A 13888-nucleotide genomic window follows, 5' to 3' on the forward strand; every position below is an offset into this window, starting at 1 on the left:
TTCTATTATGAAGATCTGCGCAACTCGCTGTAAACGGTATCTTTTTTTTTGATGTGTCTAGTAAGTGAGACATGGGCTTTGTGTCCAGGACTTGCAATACACTCATTCTCTCTATTTTATTTATTTATTTATATTTACACATATACACACACATATACACATATATATATATATATATATATATACACACACACACACAAATTAAATATTCCAAAAACAAAGTATAATTTATAAATGTACCATCTAATCCTATTACAAAATGTAGATGCTTACTGTACTTCTGAACTATACACAAAAATTTGATTGTATAGCAAACAGAAAATCCCAGCTATTTGTTGTGTAGATAAAATATATAATTTATCTTACAGTACTATCTATTTAGGTGTACCCTAAAAATACAGCAGCACGTAAAACATTTAAATGTACTTTATAACCCAACATTCCCAAGAAATTCCATGTGCGATCGTTTTAAACAGACACAAAGGTACTGTACAATGAAAAAAGTTCTGATTTACATATACGCAGCATCAAGTTAAATCTGCCCTAAATCAAAGGTGGGCAAACTACGTCCCGTGGGCCACATCCAGCCAGCGGGACCCTCTTGCCCGGCCCCTGAGCTCCTGGCCCAGGAGGCTAGCCCCCCGCCCCGCCCCTGCTGTTCCCCCTTCCCCGGAGCGTCAGCTCACTGCACCGCCGGCACAATGCTCTGGGTGGCGGGGCTGTGAGCTCCTGGGGCAGCACAGCTGCAGAGCCCGACCTGACCTAGTGCTCTGTGCTGGGTGGTGGCGTGACTGGCTCCAGCCGGGCGGTGCGGCAGTAGCGCCGCCAGCCACCGGTGCTCCAGGCAGCGTGGTATGGGAGTAGGGGGGTTGGATAGAGGGCAGGGGAGTTCGGGGTGGTGGTCAGGGGGCAATGGCGTGGATAGGGGTCTGGGCGATCAGCAAGTGGGGAACAGGGGTTATATGGGGGCAGGAGTCCCAAGGGGGCAGTCAGGAAGGAGAGGGGGGTTGGACTGTGGGGTGAGGGGCAGTCAGGGGACAGGGAGAAGTGGTGGTTGGATGGGGCAGGGGTCCTGGGGGGGAAGTCAGGAATGAGACGAGGGGTTGGATGGGGCAGCGGGGCAGCCAGGGGTGGGAGTTCTGGGGGCTGTCAAGGGACAGGGTGCAGGGGGTGGGTGGTTGGGGGAGGGGTTCCGGGAGGGCCAGTCAGGGGGCGAGAAGCGGGGGGAGGGGAGGGTCAGATAGGAGGCAGGGCCGGGCCAGCCTGGCTGTTTGGGGAGGCACAGCCTCCTCTAACCAGCCGCCCCATATAATTTCCGAAACCCGATGTGGCCCTCAGGCCAAAAAGTTTGCCCGCCCCTGCCCTAAATAATACCATCCTGGTCCATATCTCTAGCTTTGTCTCTTATTACATCCTGGAACACCATCTCCTCTCCTCTGTAAAGAATACCAGCCTCAATGCCTCATTCATCTGTTTCTTCCACAACAACCTCCTTGTTTATAACATGCCTTCCTCAATCAGGGTGGATACAAATAAATGTGGGGTTTTAAATAACATTTTTTAAAATTAAATTCTGTGTCTTTTCTTTTAAAAATAAACCTATTTAAAATTACATTTTAAAAGTATGACTACCTATCTGTTAAGGTTTAAACTTACCATAAATTATTAAATTATTTAAATTAAATTAAATATTAAGCAGTGCACATTTGCTGCCAAAGTTATAAAGAAAGTCATGCCACTGAACTGATGGAAGACAAGGTCTAAGCACACAGAAGCAGAATTTGCTGAAGTGCTAAACCAGCTTTACACAACAGTAACCTTTTATGCAGGTGCAGAGGGACTATTTCCTTCATTTGAGTTTATTCAACTAATTCAGTTCAATGATTAGTTCATTCAAAGTTGAGAAACTGATTAGAAGTTGAAAAAAACAGGAAAGCTTATTTTCTTTTCCAATTTGTGAACAAAAACTAACGATGAAATCTACTATTTCTAAAATCTTGAACATGGTAATCTGAAATAATCAATTCAACTCACTAACTACAGAGGATACTACTTTTGTATAATCAATCTGTTTTAAATGCAAAACTTGTTTTGATAAACTTTTTTCCTTATATGTCTGGCACATTTAAGGTAATTTTATTTAACTAATAAAAAAACTGAAATGCTAGTTTTGTACATTTTTAACTGAATTCTAATTTCCCTGGAAACAGTGCTGGATACAAATCACAAGTAAAAATTAATCTAGTAAATAAAAAAAATGCATCATTCACTATTTGCTAACAATAAAAAATGTAAAAATTAAGAATCTGAATCAATGTAAATTAAGCGATATAATTGCTTAAACAAATGTTAACAGATATAGTGTATCCTCCTAGGTAGCAAAGGGAAACAACAGATTCAGTGTAACAATGGTTTCCAATCCATGAGAAAATCAACCTCTCTTTAGTAAACTAAAAATACAAATGCAAAACAAAATTAAAATTGATTATTTGAATCAATGTTTCCTGCTTGCTGAATTAAATCATGATTAAAACCGATAATTTAAATCAATCCATACTGTCCCAAATATAGTCCATCAAGCCACCAGCATCTCCATCCAATTCCCTCCTAAAGACTCACTTCAATGATACTTGCCAATAGTGAGTCAACCAGAACTCCTAGTCACTCCCTTTTTAGGGTTTTCCAGCATCTCATCCACTCCAGGTTTGCACTGTTCAAACTCATCAGGGCACAGACTGTATATATTTTACCTTGTACAGCAGTAGTTCTCAACCAGGTTCTCAACTAGACTGCATATTCAGAATTTGTGTATTGATATGTCAGAATCCTATGATCAAATAAAACATGAATTTCTACCAGTGTTAGCATATCAGACTAAAACCATCATTGTTTTTGTATTACAGACCTGCCGAGAGGCCCCATTCAGGACTCCATTTTGCCTAAGCACTGTATTGAAACATGTATTAAGAGACAACCTCTGTCCCGAAAGAGCTTACAAATTAATTTATTACTGTATATGTCAGTACTGTGTTTGGTGCTGTACAACAGTGGTTCTCAACCGTTCCAGACTACTGTACCCTTTCAGGAGTCTGAGGTCTTCCAGGGGGGGGAACATCAATTTATCTAGATATTTGCCTAGGTTTATAACGGGCTACATGAAATGCACTAGCAAACTCAATACAAACTACAATTTCATACAGACAGTGACTTGTTTATAATGCATCAGTTTTTCTCAACCTGAGTGTCGCGATTTATTTTATAATTACTGGTATATAGTAAAAATGAGAAAAATAAGTAATTTTTCAGCAATAGTGTGCTGTGACACTTTCGGGTTTTTTTTGTCTGATTTTCTAAGCTAGTAGGTAAGTGAGGTGAAACTTGGGGTATGCAAGACAAATCAGCCTCCTGAAAGGGGTACATAGCTGCACTCAAAAACTAAACAAAATGCAAAATTTTAGAGCCTACAAACAAGCCCACTCAGTCCTACTCATTCAGCCAATCACTAAGACAAACAAGTTTGTTTACATTTACAGGAGACAATGCTGCCCATTTCTTATTTACAATGTCACCTGAAAGTGAGAACAGGTGTTCGCATGGGACCTTTGTAGCCGACATTGCAAGGTATTTATGTGCCAGATATGATAAACATTCCTATGCCCCTTCATGCTTCGGCCACCATTCCAGAGGACATGCTTCCATGCTGATGACACTCATTAAAAAATAATATATTAATTAAACTGAACTTCTTGGGGGAGAACTGTATGTCTCCTGCTCAGTGTTTTACCCACATTCTGCCATATATTTCATGTTATCGTAGTCTCAGATGATGACTCAGCACATGTTGTTCATTTTAAGAACACTTTCGCTGCAGATTTGACAAAGCGCAAAGAAAGTACCAATGTGAGATTTCTAAACATAGCTACAGCACTCAACCCAAGGTTTAAAAATCTGAACTGCCTTCGAAAATCTGAGAGGGACAAGCCTTAAAAGAGCAACACTCCAATGCAGAAACTACAGTGAACCACCAAAAAAGAAAATCAACCTTCTGTTGGTGGCATCTGACTCCGATGATGAAAATGAACATTGGTCAGGCTGCACTGCTTTGGATTGTTATTGAGCAGAACCCATCATGAGCATGGATGCATGTCCTCTAGAATGGTGTTTGAAGCATAAAGGGACATATGAATTTTTAGCACAACTGGCACATAAATATCTTGCAACGCTGGCTACAACAGTGCCATGAGAACACCTGTTCTCACTTTCAGGTGACATTGTAAATAAGAAGCGGGCAGCATTATCTCCTGCAAATGTAAACAAACTTGTTTGTCTGAGCGATTGGCTGAACAAGAAATAGGATTGAGTGGACTTGTATACTCTAAAGTTTTACATTTTTTTATTTTTGAATGCAGGGTTTTTTTGTACATAATTTTACATTGGTAAGTTCAAATTTCATGATAAAAGAGATTGCACTACAGTACTTGTATTAGGTGAATTGAAATACTATTTCTTTTGTTTTTTACAGTGCAAATATTTGTAATCAAAAATAAATATGAAGTGAGCACTGTACACTTTGTATTTTGTGTTATAAATGAAATCAATATATTTAAAAATATAGAAAACATCCAAAAATATTTACATAAATGGTATTCTATTATTGTTTAATCATGCAACAGCCCTAATATTTAGTCACATCTCTCACTTTACTTCACATGATGGGGGAGGGCCTCTAAGAAGTCTGACAAAATATCTTCCCCCTCTAAGAAGACTGTGCTCAGTATATAATTGTAGAAGTATTGTCTATGTGCCTTCTTTACTCCAAAAAGCTCATTTTATAGTAAAATAAATCCCCATAGTCTGGGATCCCTGAAGTGATTGTTTCTTTTTTAATCAGGCATTGTACACACTATATGGCTACTAATCAAGGGAGAAAGAAGATTCTAATTTAGTTCTAATTTTAATACTAAAAATCCTGGATTATTAGCGTTCCTATTCCTAAACTCATGACTATAGTGACAAGAAGTCATGAGAGAGCAAAAATTGCTTTCTTCCACTCCTTTATTGCTTTGGCAACATACCACTATTTCCTACATCAGACAAGGACCATGTCTCCATTTTCTCACCTCCAGGATAAACAGCTTCCTAATTATTAACACAAATTGACCTGGATATGATCGATTAAAAGGGCAGTTTGCATTAACAATTTTTGTCCCTTATGCTCAGTCCTGCTTGTGAAGAATTAAAATTTGGATTAGAAAGAAGGTCAATATTAGTAGCAGGATTCAAAACTGACTGCAGTGTGCAGAAAAAAGAAGTGTAAGGCAAAAAGCCTACAGGAGACAGAATAATTCTGGCAGGCATAATAATCTGTTGGCAGAAATCATGTCTATCTTACTGCAAAGGTAAAAGCCCTTGAGGAACTCATACGTGATGCTCCTTTTGCAAATGATTGTGCTTTACTTAGTCAAAGTGACCTTCAGATTATCCTTCACAGGTTCTGAGAGGCAACTAAACAGTTGGACTCACCATTAGCCTGAAAAAAACTGAAGTCCTCATCCATACGGTCCTATCAATGAAACTAAAGAACACCAATAACTTTACCACCTTGGCAGTACCATTTGAAGTGATGGTTGCCTGGATCAAAAAATATCAAACATAATATGAAAGGTAAGGCAGGCTTTCGGAAGACTTGCCATAGGATACTCAACCAGCATGCTATCAATCTGTCAACAAAAGTGATATACAATGCAGTAGTGAGAGCATCCCTTTTACATGAGTGTGAAACATGGACAGTTTACCTTAGACATATCAACAACTTGTACTTATACTGTCTTTGCTCTATTCTGAAGATCCACTAGCAAGACAAAGTGTTAAATGTTAATATCCTTGAAAGAGAAAATACAACCAGCATCAAGGCAATGATTATCAAAGCTCAGCTTTGATGGACAGGTCACTTCATTAGAATGGATGATTATAGACTCCCGAAAGAAATCCCCAATGGTGCGCTGAAACTCAGAAAGTGCAGGAAGGGCAGGCAATGTAAATGCTTCAAAGACACCCAGAAGCCAAATCTTAACTCATGAGGCATAAATATTGATAATTTCTAAAACAGAGCAAAAGACAGACCTGAGTGGACAGCACTGCTTCAGAGAGTTAACAACCTTTATTGAAAGACAGGCAGGAAAAACTGATTGATAAAAGGGCAGAGCATAATGCCAAGTCTTCAGTGAGAGCCTACACATTGCTACATGAGATCTGTTCACAACCTTGCTCCTCACAGATTGGTTTATACAGCCAAAAGAGAACACACAAGATGTGATACCATCATTGGATACAACGGACAGCAATACATATCTATCAAGGTAAAACAAGAGTAACTCATTCTTCTGAAGTAGTATACTGAAAGTTCATAAGAATGGCCATACTGGTTCAGACCAATGGTCCATCAAGCCCTGTACAGTAACTCCTCACTTAACGTTGTAGTTATGTTCCTGAAAAATGTGATGTTAAGCGAATCCACTTTCCCCATAAGAAAGAATGTAAATGGGGAGGCTAGGATCCAGGGAAATTTTTTTTGCCATACAGTACAGTACTGTAGTTGGGAGGTGCCTCCGCCTAACTCCACACAGGCACAGCCCACTGGCACTGGAGACATTGAGGCAGGCAAGGAGGCTGAAGGTGCTGTAGGCTAGGAGAAGCACGTTGTGCAGCAGCAGCGACAACTTCCCCCACTCTGCAAGCCCCAGGGACAGGGGGCTCAACCCTCGGCCCACCCACGCCACCCCTTCCCTCAAACCCCCACCCTTAACCCGTCTCCTTCTCCCACCTCGTCCCCCTTTACTCCACACGCCGCGTCCTCACTTCTCCCCCCTCCCTCCTGCCCACGGCAATCAGCTGGCTTGCAACGTTCGGGGGCAGGAGGGAAGGGGGAAGAGAGAGAGGACTCGGCGCGCAGGCTTCCCCCTCCCTCCTGCCCGTGGCAACCAGCTGGTTTGCAACATTTGGGGGGGTGGGAGCCTGCGCGCCGAGCCCTCCCTCCGAGCCCTTCCCTCCTGAATGCCACAAGCCAGCTGATTGCCGTGGGCAGGAGGCGGGGGAAGGCGCTGATCTGCAGGGTCTACCGGCAGGTGGGAGGCACTGAGGGGGCGGGGGAGATGATGGGGGGCTGCCAGCTGTGGACAAAGCAGGCAGCCAAACGACGTTATAGCAAAGCATTGCACAACTTTAAATGGAGCACATTCTGTAACTGAGCAAGGACGCAAGATCGAAACAATGTTAAGTGAGAGGACATTACGTGGGGAGTTACTATATACTGTCTTCCGACAGTGGCCAATGCCAACTGGTTAAGAGGTAATGAACATCATCAAGTGATCCGTCCCGTCGCCCATTGCCAGCATCTGGCAAACAGAGGCTAGGGACACTTCAGAGCATGGTTTTGCATCCCTGCCCCTCCAGGCTAATAGCCATTGATGGACCTATCCTCCATGAAATTTAGTTCTTTTTTGAACCCTTTATGGTCTTGGCCTGCACAACATCCTCTGGCAAAGAGTTCCACAGGTTGATTATGCGTTGTGTGAAGAAATACTTCCTTTTGTTTTAAGCCTGCTGCCTATTAATTTCATTTGGTGACTCCTAGTTCTTGTATTATGAGAAGGAGTAAATAACACTTGCTTATTTACTTTCTCCACACCAGTCATGATTTTATAGACCTCTATCATATCCCCCCTTGGCCGTCTCTTTTCCAAGATGAAAAGTCCCAATCTTATTAATCTCTCCTCATACAGAAGTCATTCCATACCCCTAATCATTTTTCTTGCCCTTTTCTGAACATTTTCCAATATATCTTTTTTGAGGTGTGGCGACCACATCTGCATGCAGTATTCAAGATGTGGGCTACCATGGATTTATATAGAGACAATATGAGATTTTCTGTCTTATTATCTATCCCTTTCCTAATGATTCCCAACATTCTGTTGGCTTTTTTGACTGCCGCTGCACATTGAGCAGATGATTTCAGAGAACTATCCACAATGACTCCAAGATCTCTTTCTTGAGTGGTAATAGCTAATTTGGATTCCATTATTTTATATGTAGAGTTGTGATTATGTTTTCCAATGTGTATTACTTTGCATTTATCAACACTGAATTTTCTTCTGCCGTTTTGTTGCCCACAGAGTTGTGTGAGATCCCTTTGTAACTCTTCAGTCTGCTTTGGACTTAACTACCTTAAGTAGTTTTGTATTGTCTGCAAATTTTGCCATCTCGCTCTTTACCCCTTGTTCCAGATCATTTATGAATATGTTGAACAGTACACGTCCCAGTACAGACCCTTGGTGGACACCACTATTTACCTCTCTCCATTCTGAAAACTGACCATTTATTCCTACTCTTTGTGTCCTATCTTTTAACCAGACACTGATCCATGAGAGGACCTACCCTCTTATCCCATGACACCTTATTTTGCTAAAGAGCCTTTGGTGAGGAACCTTGCCAAAGGCTTTCTGAAAACTTAAGTACACTATCGCCACTGGATCACTGTTGTCCATGTGCTTGTTGACCCCCTCAAAGAATTCTAGTGGACTGGTGAGACATAATTTCCCTTTACAAAAACCAAGTTGACTCTTCCCCAATAAATCATGTTAATCTATGTGTCTGATAATTCTGTTCTTTGCTATAGTTTCAACCAATTTGACTAAGCCTAACTTCAGTATTTCTGGCTTATAATTGCTGGGATCGCCACTGGAACCTTTTTAAAAAATTGGCATCACATTAGCAATCCTCCAGTCATCTGGAACAGAAGTGGATTTAAATGATAGGTTACATACCACAGTTAGTAGTTCTGCAATTTCACATTTGAGTTCCTTCAGAACTCTTGGGTGAATACCATCTGGTCCTGGTGACTTGTTACTGTTTAATTTATCAATGTGTTCCAAAACCTCCTCTACCGACACCTCAATCTGGGACAGTGCCTCAGATTTGTCACCCAAAAAGAATGGCTCAGGTTTGGGAATCTCCCTCACATCCTCAGCTGTGAAGACCGATGCAAATAATTCATTTAGTTTCTCTGCAATAGCCTTGTCCTCTGAGTGCTCCTTTAGCATCTCCATCATCCAATGGCCCCGCTGGTTTGTTTGGCAGGTTCCTGCTTCTGATATACTTTAAAAAAATTGTTTTTGCTGCTTTGAGTCTTTGGCTAGCTGTTCTTCAAATTCTTTTTTGTCCTTCCTAATTATATTTTTACATTTAACTTGCCAGAGTTTATGCTCATTTCTATTTTCCTTACTAGGATTTAATTTCCACTTTTTAAAGGATGTCTTTTTTGCCTCTAACTGCTTATTTTACTTTATTGTTTAGCCACGGTGGCAGTTTTTTGGTCTTCTATGTTTTTTAATTTGGGATATACATTTAAATTGAGCTTCTATTATGGTGTCTTTTAAAAGTTTTCATGCAGCTTGCAGGGATTTCACTTTTGGTACTGTACCCTTTAATTTCTGTTCAACTAACTTCCTCATTTTTGTTCAGAAGTATTATTTGGATCATTCATTCTGACTGTATACATATCCCATTTCTGAAGCCAGTAGAAATGAGAAATAGCAATGTTTTATTTTATGAATTGTAAACTTGACAGCAACTCTAAAGTTATGCTTTGATTTATAAAAAGCATCATGTGTTTACTGTAAGAAAATGCTTATTTTAATAATTATTACAGTGGAATACAACTGTTCAGATATTAAAAATTGTATACAGAATTTTCAATGCATCAGGAAGTTTCACTCTTGACAATATACTTAATTCTTAAAAAGGGACAGTAATATCTTACTTGTTATCTAGTACACAGCTGCAACAAGAAATAATCTCCAGGTCTCTAATTTATGTTTTTAGCACCCCTGCCATATTTGACAAAGCTGAAGTTGGTATTTTGAGACACTTTTTCTTAAGTGCTCTCCAAAAATGCCACACATAACCACCCATTTTTTTCAGGTTCTGAGTATGCACATTGCTGCCCCTATTAAATCTACAGATCCAATTTGTAATTGATGACCTTTATATTACCACTGGCAAACAGGAAAACACCCCTTTTCTGTAATTTATTTCAACAGGTACATTAAATAAAATCTGTTCATTCAAAACCTATGCCTTTACCAGTAGAAAGCATAGATATACAAACGAAAGTTCATACAGGACAAAAGAATGTAATACAACACTATCAAAAGCAAGGTAGTAACAGCCTTTAGTCCAGTGAATTTGTTTTACAGGCTCACGTAGCAACTGTTTCTAATACACAATGATGTGAGTAAAGATACAAACATTTGGAACAGAAATTTAAACAATCCTTTTAAACCCCTACACAATTTACCTACTTTGGACCAACAGTTAATAACCAAAAAAACCCAATCGCTCTCCCTCAAAAGAGTTAGCCTACCACCTCACTTCATTTATTTGAAAGGATGCTCTCCTACAATGTAACACTGTATTAGAGATCAGAAATGTATACCTTTAATATGACTATGGCACCTTCTGAATTTCTATTTTTACTATCGTTTTATTTTTTTTAACCTTTACATTCCATTAAAAAATGTTTACAGTTGTTATACTAATCACACAGAAGTTCTACTGAAAGTCTCAAAAGGAAAAAATAAATGTGAAAAGCAGAGATTTGCTTCTTTTCAACTATAACTGTACATAAGACAAAGTTATAATCTGATTGTTGGATTCTATTAAAATGACCATATATTCATGTAAAAATTAAATTACCTTAATTTAAATATTGGAAAGTTATGGCTTGGTACAATACTGTAATCCTATCACAATACAAAAACTTGAAATTGTGAAACAGATCAAATTCTCTTTGTGATCCAATATATTATTTAGGAAGTGTAAAATATTAATAAAAATACACAAATTCTTTATTTTATATAAGCCATTCAGTCCTTTCACAACAAGTTTTAAGTGTACCATGGCTATGAAACTTTCTTCACTTGTAGGAAACCTTCCTTGCCCAACCTTGTGGTGTTGAGCAAGGGAACTAACACAACAGCATACTGTAAAAATACTCAGAAGACAGAACACTGTCACTACCATAAAACTGATTAATCAAGGTTCTTGAGCAAACAGTACTATGCACATGCTTAAATACTTTGCTGATTCAAGGCCTAGACCAGGGGTGGACAAACTATGGCCCAGGGGCCACATCTGTCTCTTCTGATGTTTTAATCCAGCCCTTAAACTCCCACCGGGGAACAGGGTCCAGGGCTTGCCCTGCTCCAACCGGGGAGCGGGGTCGGAGTCTTGTCCCGCTCTGCGCATGCCATGGTTCTGCACAGCTCCTGGAAGCGGGAGGAGCTTATTAAAAACAATAAAAACCTACACGCATGTTAATAAGCTTACCAGAATTAATCCCAACTCTAACACAGATTCTGGCAGGTGTAGTCCTTCAATGCCCCACTGAAGTGGATTCCTTTGCAGTCACAAGTTCATCACAGCTCCAGCTCAGAACAAGGATTGGGGTCCTCCATGTACCAAAGGTCCTGTCCATTTGCTGGATCAGGAAAAAAGCCATCAGCTAGTTTGAAGCCAGATTATTTATCAAAAAAACCTCTCTGTCTTTTGGTCCCTGGAAAATCCAATTTTAACTAGTATATGCTTGCCTCTCCAGTGGGGTGGCTTCAAAGGGATGATAGCAGAGGAAGTACATTAGCATACCTCTTTTCTACTAAAGAAGATACAAATAATGTCACAGTAACACATACACTTTGCATTTGATACAATGTACCACAAAGGTATTAGCCCTATTTCAATAGGGTACAACCATTCAATAAAGTTAATTCAAGGTATTGCAGGACATTGACAGTCTGTCACACCAGCCACTTTGAAGTTTCGAAATTAAGCACAAATATTGTCCTCCTAATTCAGGATAACCTGAGTTTCACTAAGATTTGCTCACAGATTCAACACTCTATGGGCTAGTCTACACTGGCAATGCTAAAGCGCTGCTCTGGCAGCGCTTTAACATGCCTTGTGTGGTCGCGGCGCAGCGCTGGGAGAGAGCTCTCCCAGCTCTCTAAAAAATCCACCTCTACAAGGGGCACGGCTCCCAGCGCTGGGGCACTGTTTACACTGGTGCTTTACAGTGCTGCAACTTGCTGCGCTCAGGAGTGTGTTTTTTCACACCCGAGTGAGAAAATTGCAGCGCTGTTAATTGCCAGGGTAGACAAGCCCTTAGTCTTGCTAGCTCACCAGGTGTACTCTGCACATAGCTTGTTGAGCCATATTGGGATAGGAGGGGGGAGTCTGAAGGATGTGGGGGCCCTAGGCAGGGAATGAGATAAAGCTGGTGTAGAAAGGGATCGCTGTCTCTTTGCACTGATAAATCAGTATGTGAAGGGCTCCAAGAGCACTGCTGCCTTGGCTCCTTGGCAAACTCAGGCAGTAGCAAAGTGCCTCAGCATAAAGCACCGGTGCTTGAAAGACTTTCCCGCATGGAGAAGCTAGGAGACACAGATGCCTATGAAGACTTTAGACTCCACTGATGTATCTCCTCTCCCCTTGTCACCAGACCCCTTTTGCCACTAGTGAAAACATGCGGACTACATGGGAAGAGGATGAATACTTCTTCCAGAGTTGTAGGGGAGAGGGGCATGGATGAATCCCTGCCCCCATACATCCCCACTTTCTGTCCCTGTCCTCCACACCCACAGTAACCCCATCCATCAACACCACAGCTGCCCAATCCCCAGCAACACCATAGGGAGTCAAAGCGGACAGGATGGGCAGCCATGTACAGTAAACCTGGGGACCTGAGCAGGAATGAGGAGTGGATGGGAGGGAATGTTGAAGGTATCCATGTATAGGCTGGGGGAAGCCTCAAGTTGAAGTAGTACTCCATTCCAGTTCATCGCACCAGCAGAGATCTTTGGTGAACCACCTCAAGTTCATAAGGACAGAGCTCCTCTCTGCTCCTCAGTGTAGGTCTTCAGTGCATCCCCACTTCAAACTTCATTTCTCCATGCTCTCTCATATAACTCAGCTCCATTTTGCTACTATCCCACTTCTCAACATGCGCCCACCACCCACATTCCTGCTCTGCCTTTAGATAGATCTAAAAGGTGTTTGGTGTTGGAAGAATTTGAGCATCCCTCAAGGTGGAATATGTTCTGTAATACTGATATCAAACCTGGATTCTTGCTTGGATTACTAATCTAAGTAATAATTCTTTATAAACACATACAGATATAACCATGAAGCTGCTTTGCTAATCTCCTGGATAGAAATAGTCCTGACTAGCCACCCAACCTGCTGTGCCCCAAATGGGATGAGCTTGGACATGACCTTCAAGCTACAGACCTGTCAAACTGTAACAGTGAGAGACAAAGACAGGTAGTCATTTAGACCAGGTTCACTGATTAATAGCAGAAACTACTGCATTGGGTTGAAGTGAAAGAGAGCGGGGAAGGAGGGAGGAGGACAATCTAAGGGCTCTAATACACTCCAGATAACGACCTATAAACCTTGTCACATCAAGCTCATGGAAAAGCACTTTGTCAACATAGGCATGCTGGTGGGGGGGGGGGAAACAATGGCATGGCAATTAGCTTACTACGATGCAAGTTTATTGCCAACTTTGGAAGAAATGAAGGCCAACATTTTCTGGTATATTAGGGCAAAGATCCAGACAGTGGAGGATTCCCCTAACATAGTGGAATCTTTGAATAGTCTATAGCTGCCATAGCTACACACATACACACATACTGCATCCCAACACAGGCAATGTTTCTAGGGAACCCCAAACGCTTGTCAAATCTCTACAGTCACACTGGTTCCTATGGTCCACTGGCACCCAGCACAATTCTGACCAACATGAGCTGCTATAAACTGCAACAGGAAACCAACC

The 13888-nt window shown here is 41.0% G+C and overlaps 1 protein-coding gene across 9 annotated transcripts in view; it reads right to left on the bottom strand.

The window, feature by feature from the left end:
• HIPK3 (homeodomain interacting protein kinase 3) overlaps positions 1-13888 on the bottom strand; it is a 141188-nt gene that overhangs the window by 107938 nt on the left and 19362 nt on the right. The window lies entirely within an intron of this gene.

Source organism: Malaclemys terrapin, chromosome 4 (genome assembly GCF_027887155.1).
Source record: "Malaclemys terrapin pileata isolate rMalTer1 chromosome 4, rMalTer1.hap1, whole genome shotgun sequence".
NCBI classification, from domain to species: Eukaryota; Metazoa; Chordata; order Testudines; family Emydidae; genus Malaclemys; species Malaclemys terrapin.